The 22,340-nt window shown below is 44.1% G+C and overlaps 1 pseudogene; it reads right to left on the bottom strand.

Moving 5' to 3' along the window:
* Positions 1–22,340, bottom strand: part of LOC124017495 — a 45,921-nt pseudogene that overhangs the window by 12,093 nt on the left and 11,488 nt on the right.

The raw sequence follows: 22,340 nt of genomic DNA, 5'->3' as shown, positions 1-22,340 counted from the left end.
TATTGCTTCTTAAATCAGAACAACAGCTTTCAGCTGTGCTAACATAATTGCAAAAGGGTTTTCTAATGATCAATTAACCTTTTAAAATTATAAACTTGGATTAGCTAACATAACGTGCCATTGGAACACAGGAGTGATGGTTGGTTCGATCACGTGGACTGGGATATGTTCCGGATAGCCTCTGACAATAACTTTGATGTATATGCTGACTCGGTAAGCAGGTTTATTAGCAAGTGCATCGGAGATGTCGTACCCTCTGTGACCATTAAAACCTTCCCTAACCAGAAACCGTGGATTGATGGCAGCATCTGCACAAAAACTGAAAGTGCGAACCACCGCTTTTAATCATGGCAAGCCGACCGGAAACACGACTGAATACAAACAGTGCAGCTATTTCCTCCGCAAGGTAATCAAACAAGCAAAGCGTCAGTATAGAGAGAAAGTAGAGTCGCAATTCAACGGCTCAAACACGAGACGTATGTGGCAGGGTCTACAGTCAATCACGGATTACAAGAAGAAAACCAGCCCCGTCGCAGACATCAACATCTTGCTCCCAGACAAATTAAACAACTTCTTTGCTCTCTTTGAGGACAATACAGTGCCACTGACACGGACCTCAACCAAAGCCTGTGGGCTCTCCTTCTCCGTGGCCAATGTGAGTAAAACATTTAAACGTGTTAACCCTCGCAAGACTGCCGGCCCAGACGGCATCACTAGCCGCGTCCTCAGAGCATGCGCAGACCAGCTGGCTGGTGTGTTTATGACATATTCAATCTATCCCTATCCCAGTCTGTTGTCCCCACATGCTTCAAAATGGCCACCATTGTTCCTGTTCCCAAGAAAGCTAAGGTAACTGAACTAAATTACTATCGCCCCATTGCACTCACTTCAGTCATCATGAAGTGCTTTGAGAGACTAGTCAAGGACCATATCACCTCCACCGTACCTGATACCCTATACCCACTCCAATTTCCTTACCGCCCCAATAGGCCCACTGATGATGCAATCGCCATCACCCTGCCCTATCCCATACGGACAAGAGGAATACCTATGTAAGAATGCTGTTCATTGACTACAGCTCAGCATTTAACACCATAGTATCCTCCAAACTTGTCATTAAGCTCGAGACCCTGGTTCTCGACACCGCCCTGTGCAACTGGGTCCTGGACTTTCTGACGGGCTGCCCCAGGTGGTGAAGGTAGGAAACAACATCTCCACCCCGCTGATCCTCAACACTGGGGCCCCACAAGGGTGTGTTCTCAGCCCTCTCCTGTACTTCCTGTTCACCCATGAAAGCGTGGCCATGCACGCTTCCAACTCAATCGTCAAGTTTGCAAACGACATTACAGTGGTAGGCCTGATTACCAACAACGACGAGACAGCCTACAGGGAGGAGATGAGGGCCCTCGGGGTGTGGTGTCAGGAAAATAACCTCTCACTCAACGTCAACAAAACAAAGGAGATAATCGTGGACTTCAGGAAACAGCAGAGGTAGCAACCCCTATCCACATCGACGGGGCAGTAGTGGAGAAGCTGGAAAGTTTTAAGTTCCTCAGCGTACACATTACGAACAAACTGAAATGGTCCACCCACACAGACAGAGTGGTGAAGTAGGTGCAACAGCGCCTCTTCAACCTCAGGAGGCAGAAGAAATTTAGCTTGTCATCTAAAACACTCACAAACTTTTACAGGTGCACAATCGAGAGCATCCTGTCGGACTGTATCACCGCCTGGTACGGCAATTGCACCGCCTTCAACCTCAAGGCTCTCCAGAGGGTAGTACGGACTGCACAACGCATCACCGGGGGCAAACTACCTGCCCTCCAGGACACCTACAGCACCCGATGTCACAGGAAGGCCAAAAAAATCATCAAGGACAACAACCACCGAGCCACTGCCTGTTCACCCTGCTATCATCCAGAAGGTGAGGTCAGTACAGGTGCATCATAGCTGGGACCGAGAGACTGAAAAACAGCTTCTATCTCAAGGCCATCAGACTGTTAAACAGCCATCACTAACATAGAGAGGCTGCTGCCAACATACAGACTCAAATCTCTGGCTACTTAATTAAACGGACTCAATAAAGGTATCACTAGTCACTTTAAATAACGCCACTCTAATAATGTTTATATATCCTACATTATTCATCTCATATGTATATACTGTATTCTTCACCATCTACTGCATCTTGCAATTGCCGCACGCCATTGCTCATCCATATATTTATATGTACATATTCTCATTCATTCCCTTACATTTGTGTGTATTTGTGTGTATAAGGTAGTTGTTGTGAATTTGTTAAATTACTTGTTAAATATTACTGCATAGTCGGAACTAGAAGCACAAGCATTTCGCTACACTCGCATTAACATCTGCTAACCATGTGTATGTGGCCAATAAAATTGGATTTGATGATCATGGGCCTCTGTACGCCTATATAGATATTGAATAACAAATCTGCCATTTCCAGCTACAATAGTCATTTACAACATTAAAAATGTCAACACTGTATTTCTGATCAATTTGATGTTATTTTAATGGACCAACATTTTTTGTTCTAAATGACCCCAAACTTTTGAACGTTAGTGTATTTTTTATTTCATTATTATTATTATGAGTGGTCTGGGGTCCTAAGCAACTGCTCATGTTGCTTCTGCCTGGAGCATGCCCTGGTTATATGGTTAATTATCACACTTTGTTTTCTGAAATACATCTTTGGTACAGCCTCTCCCAGCCTCTTTGGTACAGCCTCTCCCAGCCTCTTTGGTACAGCCTCTCCCAGCCTCTTTGGTACAGCCTCTCCCAGCCTCTTTGGTACAGCCTCTCCCAGCCTCTTTGGTACAGCCTCTCCCAGCCTCTTTGGTACAGCCTCTCCCAGTCTCTTTGGCACAGCCTCTCCCAGCCTCTTTGGTACAGCCCTTTGGTACAGCCTCTCCCAGCCTCTTTGGTACAGCCTCTCCCAGCCTCTTTGGTACAGCCTCTCCCAGCCTCTTTGGTACAGCCTCTCCCAGCCACTTCTTTGGTCAGCCTCTACCAGCCTCTTTGGTACAGCCTCTCCCAGCCTCTTTGGTACAGCCTCTCTCCCAGCCTCTTTGGTACAGCCTCTCCCAGCCTCTTTGGTACAGCCTCTCCCAGTCTCTTTGGTACAGCCTCTCCCAGGCTCTTTGGTACAGCCTCTCCCAGCCTCTTTGGCCTCTCCCAGCTCTCTCCCAGCCTCTTTGGTACAGACTCTCCCAGCCTCTCCCAGTCTCTTTGGCACAGCCCCTCCCAGCCTCTTTGGTCCCAGCTCTCTCCCAGCCTCTTTGGTAGTCTCAGCCTCTCCCAGCCTCTTTGGTACAGCCTCTCCCAGCCTCTTTGGTACAGCCTCTCCCAGCCTCTTTGGTAAAGCCTCTCCCAGCCGCTTTGGTACAGCCTCTCCCAGCCTCTTTGGTACTCTCCCAGTCTCTTTGGTACAGCCTCTCCCAGCCTCTTTGGTACAGCCTCTCCCAGCCTCTTTGGTACTCTCCCAGCCTCTTTGGTACAGCCTCTCCCAGCCTCTTTGGTACAGCTTCTCCCAGTCTCTTTGGTACAGCCTCTCCCAGCCTCTTTGGTACAGCCTCTCCCAGCCTCTTTGGTACAGACTCTCCCAGCCTCTCCCAGTCTCTTTGGCACAGCCCCTCCCAGTCTCTTTGGTCAGCCTCTCCCAGCCTCTTTGGTACAGCCTCTCCCAGCCTCTTTGGTAAAGCCTCTCCCAGCCGCTTTGGTACTCTCCCAGTCTCTTTGGTACAGCCTCTCCCAGCCTCTTTGGTACAGCCTCTCCCAGCCTCTTTGGTACCCTCCCAGCCTCTTTGGTACAGCCTCTCCCAGCCTCTTTGGTACAGCTTCTCCCAGTCTCTTTGGTACATCCTCTCCCAGTCTCTTTGGTACATCCTCTCCCAGCCTCTTTGGTACATCCTCTCCCAGTCTCTTTGGTACAGCCTCTCCCAGTCTCTTTGGTACATCCTCTCCCAGTCTCTTTGGTAAAGCCTCTCCCAGTCTCTTTGGTACAGCCTCTCCCAGCCTCTTTGGTACTCTCCCAGCCTCTTTGGTACAGCCTCTCCCAGCCTCTTTGGTACAGCTTCTCCCAGCCTCTTTGGTACAGCCTCTCCCAGCCTCTTTGGCGACCGTTACGAAAACTAAAGAAAACGTTCTCTCTGAGTAGAGTTTCCTAAAGTCTTTCACTTTGAGTAATAAGGCACGCTCCAGACAATCACGCATAGATTTTTTGGCTGGTGTCTAAATGTTTTGATAAACAGGGTATTTCTGTTAACATCCTTGACACTGCCCTTACTGATCATAGAGCTATTTATATTGACATTAAACTTTTCATCCCTGATAATGGCCTTGGCAGAGCATCCTACTGGAAGCTGAATAGCTCTATATTAAAACACGAGTTGGTCAAGATGGAGATAAACAAATTAATTACACATTTCTGGAACAAAGCTATAAATGACAATTCATACAGTAATAACTGGGAGCTTTTTAAATAACGAGGTTAGAAAATATTTAAGAAAATATGGGAGTATTCTTGCCAAGACGAGGAGAGCTGAGGAAGAAAGTGTAATTACAAAGATCACCTCTCTTGTTCAAAAGCATGTTGAAAGTCTCTCAGAGGAGGACAAATCTGTTCTGTTTGAGTTACAACACAAGTTGGATGATATGTATAAACTGAAAGCAGAGGGAGCCTTTGTCAGATCTAGGAAGAAGCTGCAAGAGGAGGGTGAACAAAACTCATCTTATTTTTTCAGGTTATAAAAATACCACTCTAAAAATAATACAATTCAACAATTAAATATGATCCCAAATTCATCTCTATCTTTAGCTGCAACTTCAACATGAATTTATATAGTATTGTATAAGTATTGTGAGGTTTCCTCAACTGTTTTTTTTTACTCTCTGGGGGATGTGAAATATATTGGGGAGGCTGAGAGAGAACAGTGTGATGACCCTATTATAGTTGAATAAATCATTTATTCTATTTGAACACCTTAAAAAAATAAGTCTCCTGGGACTGAGTTTTCTAAAACTTATTTTCAACAGTTAGCCCCATTTCCATTGGAGGACTTTTCTGAAAGCATTGCAAATAATGCTCTCCCTCCCAGTTTGACTCAAGGTCTGATTACATGAATAACTAAGCCCAAGAAAGACTTGCTTCTCCTCGATAATTGGGGTACATAACGACTACAAAATATTAGCCTCTATATTTGCAAAAAGAATTAAGGCAGTATTGGACTCAATTATAGAAGAGACCCAATCTGGCTTCATGAGGAATAGCAAGGTCACCCAATTTCACCGTTCCTCTTCCTGCTTGCAACCCAACTTCTTACAAGTTTTGTTAAATCCAGCGATATAATTTCTGACCGAGATATTACCATAAATCAGCTTGCAGATGACACCACCCTCTTTTTGAAAGATGCTGACCAGATTCCTAGAGCAGTTGATTGATGTGATAAATATTTTTTCCAAAGCATCTGGTCTTTCCCTATTACAGTTGTGAATTGTTTGCTGTTAAAGACTATGTGATACCCTCTATATACAATATTCCAGTCAAGGAAAAAGTAACATACCCTGGGATTACCATATCTAAGATCAACAGGAAAGATGCTCATTAAATGTCATACATATTATTGAAAAAAAAACAGAAAGATATTCATAGTTTTATCATTTTTAACATTCTTGATGACTTTCGTTTTTTTTATGGGAGAATGTGCTGCCCTGTTTCCTTAACTATAATAAATATAAAGAAAAATAATTTTACTTCAATTTTACTGCGCTAATGGCAAAATCTTATAATCATACATGTAAATTCACTAATAAAAAAACACTCTTCCGTGTTTTCTATAAGGAATTAGAGCAGTACATTAAGACCATTCTACATTCTTCTAATACGAAAGCTGTTAAAACAATCAATATGTGTGTTTCTTTTAAGGTCTTTGTATAATCTGTAATTTGCTGTAGCCCCTAGCATATGTTATCATTGTCTGTCTGTATACTGTTTTTTCTGCAATAAAACTTTTTAAAAGATATAATAAAAATAATAATTAAAAGAGTTGAGTAATTGCATAGCTTTCATGTCGTTCGCCTCTGTGGGGTTCAAGTGGAGTAATAGAGACCACCCCGCCTGTTATGGTGACATATCACATATCACGTGGGTACAGTAAGGGTGTGGCGTGACCGTAAACATGTTTGATATTAAGCATCTCAATCACATCGCGTGAACTGGAAAGGAGTTCCCATGTGTCGTTCTCTAATCAGAGAACCACGGTTACATCCGTAAACAAACGTTTTCGCGACGCAGACAATTGTTTTTATCCATGTACGGTAAAAGTTTCAAAACAACTCCTTTAGCATGGTTGAAACGGTGATCGCTGGTAGCTTAATTCAAAAAATTAATTGATTGAGTAGAACTATATATCAGTGGAATAGCATACGAACCTATTCTACGTTGTTTTATCTCTGGCGTGACCCACAGCAGTCTCCGTAGCCGATCATTCTCCTCCTGGTACTCCACTACCGTTTTCTCAACTGCCCCGAAAATCTCCACAGCAGCCGCGGTTAAACGCTCATTTAAAAACACGCGCAATAACTGTAGTTGATACATTTTCAGTCGAATATGAGTTAGGTAGGTATTTTAGTTCCGACAGTAGGCTATGTCATTCTTTACTCCACACAATTACATGCAACATCAATACAGACAGAATGGGTTTGTGCACAGGCGCACTTCACAGAGGAGGCGTTCCCTAAAACGTTCTACAACACGCCAGTAGGAGCTTCACCCACCTACTTGCATGTTCTTTCCACTATGCTTCATTTGCGCCCACTAAACGACACAGATCAACTATCTTGGGTTAGTTATAGATATATTGGACAAAGTCGTCTCCAATGCTACTTCCGTGTTCTAGTCAATAAATTCAGCGTCGCTATCGACATGGGCAAGGTATCCTACAGACCAGTAGTAAAGAGACTAACTACAGTGCCTTCAGAAAGTATTCGTACCCCTTGACTTATTCCACATTTTTGTTGCGTTACAGCCTGAATTTAAAATGGATTAAATTTAGATTTTTTCCCCTAAATGTTAGCAAATGTATTGAAAATGAAATACAGAAATATCTCATTTACATAAGTATTCACACCACTGAGTCAATACTCTGTAGAAGCACCTTTGGCAGCGATTACAGTTGAGTCTATCTGGGTAAATCTCTAAGAGCTTTCCACACCTGGATTGTGCAACATTTGCCCATTATTCTTTTAAAAATTCTTCAAGCTCTTTCAAATTGGTTGCTGATCATTGCCAGACAACCATTTTCCGGTCTTGCCATAGATTTTCAAGTAGTTTAAATTGGCAGCTCAGGAACATTCACTGTCTTCTTGGCAAGCAACTCCAGTGTATATTTGACTTTGGGAGTCCCATAGAGCGGCGCACAATTGGTCCAACGTCGTCCAGGTTTGGCCGGGGTAGGCCGTCATTGTAAATAAGAATTTGTTCCTAACTGACATGCCTAGTTAAATAAAGGTTAAATTACTTTCTTTTTTTAAATTAGGAAGGTGTTCCTAATGTTTTGTACACTCAGTGTAGGTGTATAATTAAAGGCTCCTCCCAGGTTGGTGTATAATTAAAGGCTCCTCCCAGGCTGGTGTATAATTAAAGGCTCCTCCCAGGCTGGTGTATAATTAAAGGCTCCTCCCAGGCTGGTGTATAATTAAAGGCTCCTCCCAGGCTGGTGTATAATTAAAGGCTCCTCCCAGGCTGGTGTATAATTAAAGGCTCCTCCCAGGTTGGTGTATAATTAAAGGCTCCTCCCAGGTTGGTGTATAATTAAAGGCTCCTCCCAGGCTGGTGTATAATTAAAGGCTCCTCACAGGCTGGTGTATAATTAAAGGCTCCTCACAGGTTGGTGTATAATTAAACGTTCCTCCCAGGTTGGTGTATAATTAAAGACTCCTCCCAGGCTGGTGTATAATTAAAGGCTCCTCCCAGGTTGGTGTATAATTAAAGGCTCCTCCCAGGTTGGTGTATAATTAAAGGCTCCTCCCAGGTTGGTGTATAATTAAAGGCTCCTCACAGGCTGGTGTATAATTAAAGGCTCCTCCCAGGCTGGTGTATAATTAAAGGCTCCTCCCAGGCTGGTGTATAATTAAAGGCTCCTCCCAGGCTGGTGTATAATTAAAGGCTCCTCACAGGCTGGTGTATAATTAAAGGCTCCTCACAGGTTGGTGTATAATTAAACGTTCCTCCCAGGTTGGTGTATAGTTAAAGACTCCTCCCAGGCTGGTGTATAATTAAAGGCTCCTCCCAGGTTGGTGTATAATTAAAGGCTCCTCCCAGGTTGGTGTATAATTAAAGGCTCCTCCCAGGTTGGTGTATAATTAAAGGCTCCTCCCAGGCTGGTGTATAATTAAAGGCTCCTCACAGGCTGGTCAGGATAAATAGGTTCCTCGCAGGCTGGTCATTGTAAATAGGGGACTCACAGGCTGGTCAGGATAAATAGGGGCATTGCAGGATAGTCAATACGGACTTTCGAGGTTGGTCAGTGTACAGGCTGTTAAATAATTGTTGATTGTAATTGTTGATTAACACTAACAATGTCATTGTTCTTCTATTTCAGACAATGCTTCCTGTGCAAAAATTTACCGGTAAGTCATCATCTCTACAAAATGACCTAAACTTAACGGAAATCATGACATTCTAAAAGTGTACAAAATCATACAAAAGCAAATCAATTTGCAGAACAATCACACATACGCCATTGATACATTTAAAATATATTTTTAAAAGACTGAAATAGGAACATAACTTTAAGACTAGTTATGGGATTTGTCTACTTGTCCAACACTTATGTTTACCTCTTTGTGTTCTTTAGGTGAAAGGGCCAGCCCTGCCCGCATCTTTCTCCCCCAAGCAACCCCAACCAATAAATCCGAACCCCCATTGACGGCCTACCCCGGCCAAACCCGGACGACGCTGGGCCAATTGTGCACTGCCCTACGTGACTCCCAATCACGGCCGGATGTGATACAGCCTGGATACAAACCAGGGACTGTAGTGATGCCTCTTGCTCTGAGATGCAGTGCCTTAGACCGCTGCAGCACTCGTGAGCCCAATGGTACCAAAAAATATCTGCAGCATTGAAGGTCCCCAAGAACACAATGGCCTGCATCATTCTTAAATGGAAGAAGTTTGGAACCACCAAGACTCTTCCTAGAGCTGGCCAACAAAGTGTTTAGAGCGTTGGACTAGTAACCGAGAGGTTGCAAGATCGAATCCCTGAGCTGACAAGGTAAAAATCTGTCATTCTGACCCTGAACAAGGCAGTTAACCCACTGTTCGTAGGCCGTCATTGAAAATAAGAATTTGTTCTTAACTGACTTGCCTAGTTAAATAACAGTTCAAATTAAAAAGGACCTTGGTCAGGGACGTGACCAAGAACCCAATGGAGCTCTACAGTTCCTCTGTGGAGATGGGATAACATTCCAGAAGGACAACCATCTCCGCAGCACTCCACCAATCAGGCCTTTATGGTAGAATGGCCCGACGGAAGCCACTCCTCAGTAAAAGGCACATGACAACCTGCTTGGAGTTTGCCAAAAGGCACTTAAAGACTCTCAGGCCACGAGAAACAAGATTCTCTGGTCTGATGAAACCAAGATTGAATTCTTTGGCCTGAATGCCAAGCGTCACATCTGGAGGAAACCTGGCACTATCCCTACAGTGAAGCATGGTGGTGACAGCATCATGTTGTGGGAGACTATTCCAGATCGAGTGAAAGATTAACAGAGAAAAGTACAGAGAGATCCTTGATGAAAACCTGCTCCAGAGCGCTCAGGACCTTAGACTGGGGTGAAGGTTCACCTTCCAACAGGACAATGACCCTAAGCACACAGCCAAGACAATGCAGGAGTGCCTTCGGGACAAGTCTCTGAATGTCCTTGCGGGGCCCAGCCAGAGCCCAGACTTGAACCCGATTGAACATCTCTGAGAGAGACCTGAAAACTGCTTTGAAGCGACGCTCCCCATCCAACCTGACAGAGCTTGAGAGGATCTGCAGAGAAGAATGGGAGAAACTCCCCAAATACAGGTGTGTCAAGATTATAGCGTCATACCCAAGAAGACTCGAGGCTGTAATCGCTGCTAAAGGTGCTTCAACAAAGTACAGAGTAAAGGGTCTGAATACTTCTGTAAATGTGATGTTTTTTAAATTTTATTTTAAAAACATTTCTAAAAACCTGTTTTTGCTTTGTCATTATTGAGTATTGTGTGTAGATTGATGAGGGGGGGACTATTTAATTGATTTTAGAATAAGGCTGTAATGTAACAAAATGTGGAAAAAGTCCAGGGGTCTGAATACTTTCTGAATGCACTGTATGTGTTTTTCAGTTTCTCACTGGCAACCCCCAAAACCTTGCTACCACCACTTTGAGAACCACTGATCTATAAGGTATTTATTCAGTGATTTTCTTCTTTGTCTAATATGTACGTGGAAGAAAACAGAGAGATAGACACACATATGTACTGCCAGTTCTTTAATATGTAATAGTAATTAACACTAGGGTAGAGGGGAACACATTCATCCTAATTATGTTTACATTCAGACACAGTTAGTTCATAATGTGTGTTCCCTATATATATTTTATTTTATTTTAATTCAAATTGTTATTATTATTTTTTTCAAATGATTTTCTTTTACAAATGAGTGCAAAACAAAAACACAAAAATAACAAAAAAAACAGCTACCTGACTTGTGAAGTGAAGTATTGCCTCAGCAAGACATGGGACAAAAATAGAAGAACACTATAACAGTTACAACAAAAAATGTGTTCCTAATCAGTGTTCACAATCAGTCCAGAAAGACAGGAAACGGACCCCAACTTTTGAAAAATCTTCTGGAGGAGTTAGTCCTGATTTAAAATGTTTAAAAAAAAATGTTTATGATGTTAATCTTTTCTGCTTGCCATCTACGGAAGCAAGGGGGGGATGGCTAACTTCCATTCTGTGAGGATCATTTGTTTTGCAGCCACCATTCCAAACATCAGAGCCTGTTGTTCCTCATAGGACTATCTTAGAATAGACTGAGCACCGAAAGAGAGCAAGTTCGGGGTCAGGTTCAATGTCCTTCTCATATACCTTTGAATACCAATCGTTCCTCCAAAAATGATTAATTAGGGGGCAGAGCCAAAAAAGATGAGTTAATGAATCCTCCTCATTTGTCACACAGTGAGGAGACCTGGTGTTAAATTATATGTCATTTGGTTTTGGCTTTGACTTTGTATTGTATTAATTGATATTTTCATTGATGGAACAGGAGTGATTCTAGACAGGGCTTCTCCCCATAGATCATCTGAGATGTCAATATTGAACTCTTTACCCCATTTCTCCTTGAGATGACTAGTAGAGGCCTCTGTGTAGCTGGAGACAAACTGTGAGATGAGGTGTTTTGAGTCGGGAGGGCGCTGTAGCGGACCAAAACGAATGTTGTACAGGGAGGGTATCAACATTTTGAATTTTCCCTTTTGATATAGTGTCTGACTTGTAAATAACATAACATATGATTGAGAGAGTTTGAATGTATTCTTTAATTGGATGAATGATGCTAATTGCTTATCTATATATGTCTTCAATTGTGGCCAGTCCCTTCCCCTTCCACTCAACAAACACCTTATCAGACCTAGAAGGAACAAAATAAGGATTTAAGCATATCAGGGTGTATACAGAGGTACCTTATAAACATGCTTAATCTGGTTTAGAATTCTTGAAGAATTTCTCAAAACAAGGTTGTTGCCTGTCAGTGTGTTTGACCACTCTGCTTTGGAGGAAAGCAAGGCTGGAAGAGAGGAATGTGTTACAGACTTGACTTCCTTATTTAGCCACAAGGGGGCAACCGTCTCCAATTTAAGACGTTTATGAATCGACGTTTATGACAGCGTCCCAGTTCCCACCAATATCCAGCAACTTCGCACAGCCACTGAAGAGGAGTGGGACAACATTCCACAGGCCACAATCAACAGCCTGATCAACTCTATGTGAAGGAGATGTGTCGCTCTGCATGAGGCAAATGGTGGTCACAACACTGGTTTTCTGATCCACGTCCCTCTCTTTTTTTAAAGGTATCTGTGACCAACAGATGCATATCTGTATTCCCAGTCATATGAAATCCAGAGATTAGGGCCTAATGAATTTATTTCAATTGACTGATTTCCTTACATGAACTGTAACTCAGTAAAATCTTTGAAATTGTTACATGTTGCGTTGATATTTTTTTCCAGTGTAGTATCAATTCCATCAGTATATGCTAATTATTTATGTTATTATAATAAAATAAACAAATATCACCATTAAATTGACAGAGGAATAAAAAATATATAATAATACTTTAAAAAACGTAACATATGGTACATTCATTGCATGTCGTATACTTTGAATATTCACCTACTGCCGGTGGCGGGAGATTGTAAGCAGTGATGATTGGCTGGAAACCTGGCTCGGCAGGTGCAAGGTGATAGAACCACAGCTGTATGAAGAAGAGAAATGATCTCAATGAGCCTTACCTGAACATAATACAGAGAGTTAGACATTTGCCTTTTTAACTATTCCAATTATTCAGCAATACAGCCAATGATTGTGATTTTAAGTTTGCTGTAAAGGAATAGACTATAGTAGTCCCAACTGTTCGAGACCACTGAGGTCAACTTCTCCCAAAGGTGGTTCATAACGACAGGGGGATGTATAGCCATTTATATCGGTCCAAGTTCCTGTGAGATCGTGAATGCTTCCTGCAAACGTTATGATGTGTTACTTTAACATGCATCACTGTAATTTTAACCAAATCTATTTATATCATGAATTGAATTCATATTAGCTTTCCCTATTGTATATGTCGATGACCTAACTTATGCTCAGCCGAACAGCCCCCCAGTCTTCAGGCAGAAGAGCAACTTTGAGTGCACACAGATGAGAAGGACTGCCTTCAGGGATCTCTGTCCATTCCGGTGGAATCCCTTGTGATAAACAAATAACCCAAACCCATCATCCCACTTCTGACATCAATGTAGCGAACATTGATAGTGTCCCTTGCAGGTCGAGAAACAGTTTATGTACTAGAGAGACCCATTTTGACTAATGTGGATTATGGTTTCTCCTTGTTCATACCTTCAAGGTGAGAACACACATATTTTCTCATCTGAGTGAACCATCCTTGGGCTATCAACTCACCATCTTCTAATTTCTCACAGGTAACACTGTGGATTTGAAATAAACAACCATTCAAAAGATGGATATTGCATCAAAGCTTTTTCACGTAATGTGCCTGTTTTTTTTTATATAGGATAAATAAAACTTACAATTGAGGGTGATGGCTGAGCAGTAAGCAACTAAGAGAATAAAATCAATGTCAAATGATACAACTTTAGTCATCTGTAGTTGCAAAACAAATATCACGTGAAAGGGTCTGCCCTATAATAAACTCGTGACGGCCCCAAATCCATCCGCCTACGGAAGTTGAGTCTTGGTTAAATATGAGGACAAGCTACAGTATGTACCGTTAAGTGCGCTTGGCACCCGGAGCTCTGGATTGCAGGGTCCCATGGCAGGACCAATGATGTGTATGACCCCTGCATGATTACCAGGGGGAACTGTATTGAAGCCACACCGCAGCCATCTTGGTATTCCTCCTCCGTTGTAAAAAAATATTTTGGAAGCTATAAAAATTCATTTTTTAATATCTACATTATTTTTGACTAGTTTACTACATTACATACACCTTAAATGCATACATTTAAATTATATTATGTGAGCTAAACATATATATATATATATATAAAAACATTTTCCTTAAACAATTTTTGTTGTTGTTGACAGTACAAATGTTACTCTCCTCACTCTGGCTATACTTCGATATCAGAAGACTCTCGTCTGAGAGTGCCAGAGAGCAGAATAATTAACTGAATAACAATTTAGAGCAGTTATTTACCAACGCTCTGGATAACACGAAAAAAGCCTAACCAGCTCTGCTGGGGCGAGTAAAATTATCAGAGTGAGGTGTTCTCTCATTTGTGTCTGGAAGTAGCTAGCAATCTAGCCAACGTTAGCCAGTTAGGTTGGGTGCTTGACTGCAGTTGGGAGGTCAGAGCGCTCTGATCAACCCTACTACTCGACCAGAGAGTCCAGTGTGTGTTCTGAACACACCGGGAGCGAAACGCTCTGAATTTATGAATGGACATTCTACCAACGCTCTGAATTTATGAATACCCAGAGTGCACTCTAGCACTCCAGAGTGGATTTATGAACGCACACTTAAATACATGTAATTTTGTCCTTGAAACATTTAATTGAAATACTGTAAAATTCCATTCATTCCAATGGCAGAACGCTCCTACTAGGGAGTGCAATAGCCAGTTAATTAGGCGTTCAAGAGTCTTATGGCTTGGGGGTAGAAGCTGTTTAGAAGCCTCTTTGGACCTAGACTTGGTGCTCCGGTAGCGCTTGCCATGCGGTAGCAGAGAGAATAGTCTATGACGAGGGTGGCTGGAGTCTTTGACAATTTTTAGGGCCTTCCTCTGACACCGCCTGGTAGAGGTCCTGGATGGCAGGCAGCTTGGCCCCAGTGATGTACGCACAACCCTCTGTCGTGCCTTGCGGTCGGAGGCCGAGCAGTTGCCATACCAGGCAGTGATGCAACCCGTCAGGATGCTCTCGATGGTGCAGCTGTAGAACCTTTTGAGGAACTGAGGACCCATGCCAAATATTTTCAATCTCCCAATGGGAAGTAGGTTTTGTTGTACCCTCTTCATGTTGTACTCTATTCGTGGAATGACCCGGTTATCATAGGTATAGGATGATCTGGGAGAATCAATTATTCATCATGAGTCGACTCTATATCATTACTCTGTACAAGATTGAACAATATCATGAATGAGCAGCATTAGGTCAAAATGGATGAGAAATGGTCTTGGACAAATGGAAGGAGCCCTTTTCTGGAAAGCATATATTTAATGTATCAATAACAGCAGTCTGGCCTAGGGTTGTAAAACTACCGGTAAATTACCAGTGTTACCATCATTTTTGGTCATTAAGGTAATCTATGGCAATCTATGGTAATTTATACTTGAATAAATTTGACTTTGAATGTCTAATAATATAAAGTATTACTTTTTTATATCTGTGTCCATATTGTATATCTGTGTCCATATTGTCATTTACATTTACATTTAAGTCATTTAGCAGACGCTCTTATCCAGAGCGACTTACAAATTGGTGCATTCACCTTATGACATCCAGTGGAACAGCCACTTTACAATAGTGCATCTACATATTTTAAGGGGGGGGTGAGAAGGATTATTTTATCCTATCCTAGGTATTCCTTAAAGAGGTGGGGTTTCAGGTGTCTCCGGAAGGTGGTGATTGACTCCGCTGTCCTGGCGTCGTGAGGGAGTTTGTTCCACCATTGGGGAGCCAGAGCAGCGAACAGTTTTGACTGGGCTGAGCGGGAACTGTACTTCCTCAGTGGTAGGGAGGCGAGCAGGCCAGAGGTGGATGAACGCAGTGCCCTTATTTGGGTGTAGGGCCTGATCAGAGCCTGGAGGTACTGAGGTGCCGTTCCCCTCACAGCTCCGTAGGCAAGCACCATGGTCTTGTAGCGGATGCGAGCTTCAACTGGAAGCCAGTGGAGAGAGCGGAGGAGCGGGGTGACGTGAGAGAACTTGGGAAGGTTGAACACCAGACGGGCTGCGGCGTTCTGGATGAGTTGTAGGGGTTTAATGGCACAGGCAGGGAGCCCAGCCAACAGCGAGTTGCAGTAATCCAGACGGGAGATGACAAGTGCCTGGATTAGGACCTGTGCCGCTTCCTGTGTGAGGCAGGGTCGTACTCTGCGGATGTTGTAGAGCATGAACCTACAGGAACGGGCCACCGCCTTGATGTTAGTTGAGAACGACAGGGTGTTGTCCAGGATCACGCCAAGGTTCTTAGCGCTCTGGGAGGAGGACACAATGGAGTTGTCAACCGTGATGGCGAGATCATGGAACGGGCAGTCCTTCCCGGGAGGAAGAGCAGCTCCGTCTTGCCGAAGTTCAGCTTGAGGTGGTGATCCGTCATCCACACTGATATGCCTGCCAGACATGCAGAGATGCGATTCGCCACCTGGTCATCAGAAGGGGGAAAGGAGAAGATTAATTGTGTGTCGTCTGCATAGCAATGATAGGAGAGACCATGTGAGGTTATGACAGAGCCAAGTGACTTGGTGTATAGCGAGAATAGGAGAGGGCCTAGAACAGAGCCCTGGGGGACACCAGTGGTGAGAGCGCATGGTGAGGAGACAGATTCTCGCCACGCCACCTGGTAGGAGCGACCTGTCAGGTAGGACGCAATCCAAGCGTGGGCCACGCCGGAGATGCCCAACTCGGAGAGGGTGGAGAGGAGTATCTGATGGTTCACAGTATCGAAGGCAGCCGATAGGTCTAGAAGGATGAGAGCAGAGGAGAGAGAGTTAGCTTTAGCGGTGCGGAGCGCCTCCGTGATACAGAGAAGAGCAGTCTCAGTTGAATGACTAGTCTTGAAACCTGACTGATTTGGATCAAGAAGGTCATTCTGAGAGAGATAGCGGGAGAGCTGACCAAGGACGGCACGTTCAAGAGTTTTGGAGAGAAAAGAAAGAAGGGATACTGGTCTGTAGTTGTTGACATCGGAGGGATCGAGTGTAGGTTTTTTCAGAAGGGGTGCAACTCTCGCTCTCTTGAAGACGGAAGGGACGTAGCCAGCGGTCAGGGATAAGTTGATGAGCGAGGTGAGGTAAGGGAGAAGGTTTCCGGAAATGGTCTGGAGAAGAGAGGAGGGGATAGGGTCAAGCGGGCAGGTTGTTGGGCGGCCGGCCGTCACAAGACGCGAGATTTCATCTGGAGAGAGAGGGGAGAAAGAGGTCAGAGCACAGGGTAGGGCACTGTGAGCAGAACCAGCGGTGTCGTTTGACTTAGCAAACGAGGATCGGATGTCGTCGACCTTCTTTTCAAAATGGTTGACGAAGTCATCTGCAGAGAGGGAGGAGGGGGGAGGGGGAGGAGGATTCAGGAGGGAGGAGAAGGTGGCAAAGAGCTTCCTAGGGTTAGAGGCAGATGCTTGGAATTTAGAGTGGTAGAAAGTGGCTTTAGCAGCAGAGACAGAGGAGGAAAATGTAGAGAGGAGGGAGTGAAAGGATGCCAGGTCCGCAGGGAGGCGAGTTTTCCTCCATTTCCGCTCGGCTGCCCGGAGCCCTGTTCTGTGAGCTCGCAATGAGTCGTCAAGCCACGGAGCGGGAGGGGAGGACCGAGCCGGCCTGGAAGATAGGGGACATAGAGAGTCAAAGGATGCAGAAAGGGAAGAGAGGAGGGTTGAGGAGGCAGAATCAGGAGATAGGTTGGAGAAGGTTTGAGCAGAGGGAAGAGATGATAGGATGGAAGAGGAGAGAGTAGCGGGGGAGAGAGAGCGAAGGTTGGGACGGCGATACCATCCGAGTAGGGGCAGTGTGGGAAGTGTTGGATGAGAGCGAGAGGGAAAAGGATACAAGGTAGTGGTCGGAGACTTGGAGGGGAGTTGCAATGAGGTTAGTGGAAAAACAGCATCTAGTAAAGATGAGGTCGAGCGTATTGCCTGCCTTGTGAGTAGGGGGAAGGTGAGAGGGTGAGGTCAAAAGAGGAGAGGAGTGGAAAGAAGGAGGCAGAGAGGAATGAGTCAAAGGTAGACGTGGGGAGGTTAAAGTCGCCCAGAACTGTGAGAGGTGAGCCATCCTCAGGAAAGGAGCTTATCAAGGCATCAAGCTCATTGATGAACTCTCCGAGGGGACCTGGAGGGCGATAAATGATAAGGATGTTAAGCTTGAAAGGGCTGGTAACTGTGACAGCATGAAATTCAAAGGAGGCGATAGACAGATGGGTAAGGGGAGAAAGAGAGAATGACCACTTGGGAGAGATAAGGATCCCGATGCCACCACCCCGCTGACCAGAAGCTCTCGGGGTGTGCGAGAACACGTGGGCGGACGAAGAGAGAGCAGTAGGAGTAGCAGTGTTATCTGTGGTGATCCATGTTTCTGTCAGTGCCAAGAAGTCGAGGGACTGGAGGGAGGCATAGGCTGAGATGAACTCTGCCTTGTTGGCTGCAGATCGGCAGTTCCAGAGGCTACCGGAGACCTGGAACTCCACGTGGGTCGTGCGCGCTGGGATCACCAGATTAGGGTGGCAGCGGCCACGCGGTGTGGAGCGTTTGTATGGTCTGTGCAGAGAGGAGAGAACAGGGATAGACAGACACATAGTTGACAGGCTACAGAAGAGGCTACGCTAATGCAAGGAGATTGGAATGACAAGTGGACTACACGTCTCAAATGTTCAGAAAGTTAAGCTTACGTAACAAGAATCTTATTGACTAAAATGATTAAAATGATACAGTACTGCTGAAGTAGGCTAGCTGGCAGTGGCTGCGTTGTTGACACTACACTAATCAAGTTGTTCCGTTGAGTGTAATAGTTTCTACAGTGCTGCTATTCGGGGGCTAGCTGGCTAGCTAGCAGTGTTGATTACGTTACGTTGCGTTAAAAGAACGACAACAATTATCTTTGATACACAGACGGCTATGTAGCTAGCTATGTAGCTAGCTACGATCAAACAAATCAAACCGTTGTGCTGTAATGAAATGAAATGAAATGAAAAATGTGATACTACCTGTGGAGCGAAGCGGAATGTGACCGGGTTGTTGAGTGCGGAAGTTCTATTCAGTAGACGTTGGCTAGCTGTTGGCTAGCTAGCAGTGTCTCCTACGTTAAGGACGACAAATAGCTGGCTAGCTAACCTCAGTAAATTAAGATAATCACTCTAAGACTACACGCTCTAAACTACACAATTATCTTGGATACGAAGACAGCAAAGACAACTATGTAGCTAGCTAACACTACACTAATCAAGTCGTTCAGTTGAGTGTAATAGTTTTTACAGTGCTGCTATTCGGTAGACGGTGGACGTATGCTAGCTGGCTAGCTGCTGAGCAGATAGCAGTGTAGACTACGTTAGGACGACGAAATACAAGTTGCAATAGAAGTGCTGACTGTTTCACTATGTTGTCCTCTTTCTTTTCCTTTTTCTTCTGTCCTTCTTTTGTCCTTATTTTGTCTTCCTTTCTTCTGTTAACTAGATATTTTTTTGTTGTTATTCTTTGTAAGCTAGCTAGCTTCTTCCAGGAGAGTCCCTAGCAACTGCTTAGCAACAAGTAAACAATTCTGCTAGCAATTCAGCTAGCTAAGATAACTGTACAATTTTATGAAAAATAGTTAATTTTTCAAAAGCCTGTCTTTTTTGGTTTGTTCCTTGTTTTGTCTTCTATTGAGTCTTGCAGTTTTCTCTTGATTTTTTTGATGTACTTCACTCTAAAAAACCATTTAAATCTCAATATATACAGGAGCTCATTTTTCAGCAGCTGCTCAATTTAGAACTCCGGAACATGGTGTCCATGAGTTTCTAGTAGAGACCTAGTAGAGACCATATGTTTCATGCTGAAAGCTTCATATTAAACACCAATGCTATTCACTAAATTTACGTGTTATATTTAGGATCATGTTTTACAGATATGTCATTCAACATTTTTTGTTTTTTTCAAATCTTATTTGATTATTCTATATATTTTACATGCGATGAAAATTCCATGTAGATAATAGGCAGAATCTACCGCACAACCAATAGATTAGTGAAGGTGCTGGAAGGAGAATGTCTCCACACACATACAGTCATCATTCAAGTTAAATCAAACTTTAATATATGCCATTTAGCAGACGCTTTTATCCAAAGCGACTTACAGTCATGTGTGCATACATTCTACGTATGGGTGGTCGCGGGGATCGAACCCACTACCCTGGCGTTACAAGCGCCATGCTCTACCAACTGAGCTACAGAAGGACCACAACTACATATGTATTACAAAAGTATCCATTATAGATCTATTTATCTGAAACCCACAGCATTAATGATCCAGATTTGCTTTGCTTTTCCTAAAAGTGTTGTCCAAATCCTGCCTTTTTATTGCCATCTACTGACAGATCTCTATGTCTTAATTACATTTTTCTTTCAGTTTTCTTCATATTTTCTTTCTTTGTGGACGTGCTTCAGCAGATAAGCCTTATGAGTGAATATTTTACCAGACTGAGTAGCCATGTTGTTTCACTCCTTTATCAGTTTATGAGTGGTTAGATTCCCCTTGACACTAAATCTTTCCTGCAGTCACCACATTAAAAGTGTTTATTTCTTGTTTGATTCAGTATGAGCCCCTCTCGGTCCCCTTTCCGACTGAAGCTTTTCTCACAGTCACCACAGCTAAATGGTTTCTCCCCTGTGTGAGTCCGTTTGTGCACAATTAGGTTCCTCTTGACGCTGAAGCTTTTCCCAGCCACTACAGTTAAATGATTTCTCCCCTGTGTGAATACGTATGCATGGTTAGGGTTTTCTTGCGATTGAAGCTCTTCCTACAGTCACCACAGGTAAATGGTTTTTCCCCTGTGTGAGTCAGCTTGTGCGTGGTTAGGTTCCCCTTGACAGAGAAGCTCTTCCCACAGTCTCCACAGCTAAATGGTTTTGCTCCCGTGTGAGTCAGTTTATGCTTCATTAGGTTCCCCTTGAGACTGAATCTTTTCCCACAGTCGACACAGCTAAATGGCTTCTCTCCTGTGTGAGTACGTATATGCATGGTTAGGTTCTCCTTCCGATTGAAGCTCTTCCCACAGTCGCCACAGCTAAAAGGTTTTGCTCCTGTGTGAGTCAGTTTATGCTTCATTAGGTTCCCCTTGAGACTGAAACTTTTCCCACAGTCACCACAGCTAAAATATTTCTCTCCTGTGTGAATCCTCATGTGCCTGGACAGATCTCCTTTGTATTTGAATGACTTGCCACAATCAGGGCAGGTGCAGGGTTTCTCCATGTGACAGAGTCGGACATGGGCCTTCAGTGTACAGGTTTTGCAGAAGCAGCATTCCCTGGGTCTCTTCTTGTTTAGAGTTACATGACTCAGCAGGTCAGCTTTTGGAGCAAACATTTCACCACAGTCATAGCAGCGGTGAGTTTTTCTAGACGTGATGCTGGGTTTGGAAGAAAGTTTCTCTAGTGGTGGGTGGGGATCCAATGGTGGGCTGGAATCCAATTGTGGGCTGCTGTCAAGTGCTACTGGGTCTCTGCTTATGGCTGAGCTGTGGATGGAGGCATTGTTATCATTGTCTGGAGGGTTACGGGGAATGGCGAGACTCTTTGGGTGAGTCACAGTGCCAAAAGGTTTGAGATCCACTGGTATAGAGTCACACTCTCTGTTCTCCACAGTCTGGGTTTGGGGAAGAGTCAAGGACCAAAGTGGGTCCTCCTGATCACATTCACTTTTCACACAGGAAGGAGTGAATTGGAACTCTATGATATCAGCCTCCAGCCCTTGAAGCTGCTCTTCCTTCTGACTGGTCCTGACTTCCTCCTGTTCCTCTTTAATCTGTGTGGGCTCGGGGTCCTCCTGCCCCAGACTGGGGCTCCACTCCGGCTCACAGTGCTGCTGCTCAGGGAGAACCTCCTCTTCAGAGACAGCGAGAGAGAGCTGCAGGGAGTCTGTAGGGAAGGGGAGGAGGAGCAGAGGTTAGCTATATAGGAGTTAAGGTAGGCCTCCGTGCTACAGCAAACAAAAGAAAGTAGGATGGATTGCCGACAACAATGACAAATATCAAACAAAAGGGCTTACCAAGTAAAACGTCCAAAAGGACTAATTCGTGGCAGAAAGGAGTTGTAGCACTAAACAAAAAAGATGAGTTTCTTATTTCCCACTTTAATCCATTGTTCAGGATGAATTCAAGGGACTGACATTTCGATGTCAAGCTGATGTCTGCCCCAGAGTGACCTGACCATTGCGCTTAGCTCCTATTAATAGCCTAGTGACCTACTGTGTCATGTATTGTATTGTCATGTCTTGTCCCTGTGCTTTCTATTCTATTCGTTTCCCCCTGCTGGTCTTATTAGGTTTCTTTCCCTCTCTCTATCCCTCTCTCTCTCTATCGTTCCGTTCCTGCTCCCAGCTGTTCCTCATTCTCCTAACGACCTCGTTTACTCTCTCACACCTGTCCCCTATTTTGCACCTCTGATTAGGTCTCTATTTCTCTCTCGGTTTCTGCCTCTGTCCTTGTCGGATTCTTGTTTGCTGTTTGCTTTGCTTTTGTTCCGTCCAGTTGTATTCTGCCTCGTCATCAGATACTACGTGTGAGCAGGTGTCTCTATCCTCTACGGCCCGCGCCTACCCGAAGGGACCTGCAGTCTGTTGCCGCTAGCCCTGCAACTCTCCTCAACAACTAGAAGGG

Source organism: Oncorhynchus gorbuscha, linkage group LG03 (assembly GCF_021184085.1).
Source record: "Oncorhynchus gorbuscha isolate QuinsamMale2020 ecotype Even-year linkage group LG03, OgorEven_v1.0, whole genome shotgun sequence".
In the NCBI taxonomy this organism is placed as follows: Eukaryota; Metazoa; Chordata; class Actinopteri; order Salmoniformes; family Salmonidae; genus Oncorhynchus; species Oncorhynchus gorbuscha.
Note: the sequence above shows the minus strand (reverse complement) of the source record. Positions and strands in the feature narration are given on the sequence as shown.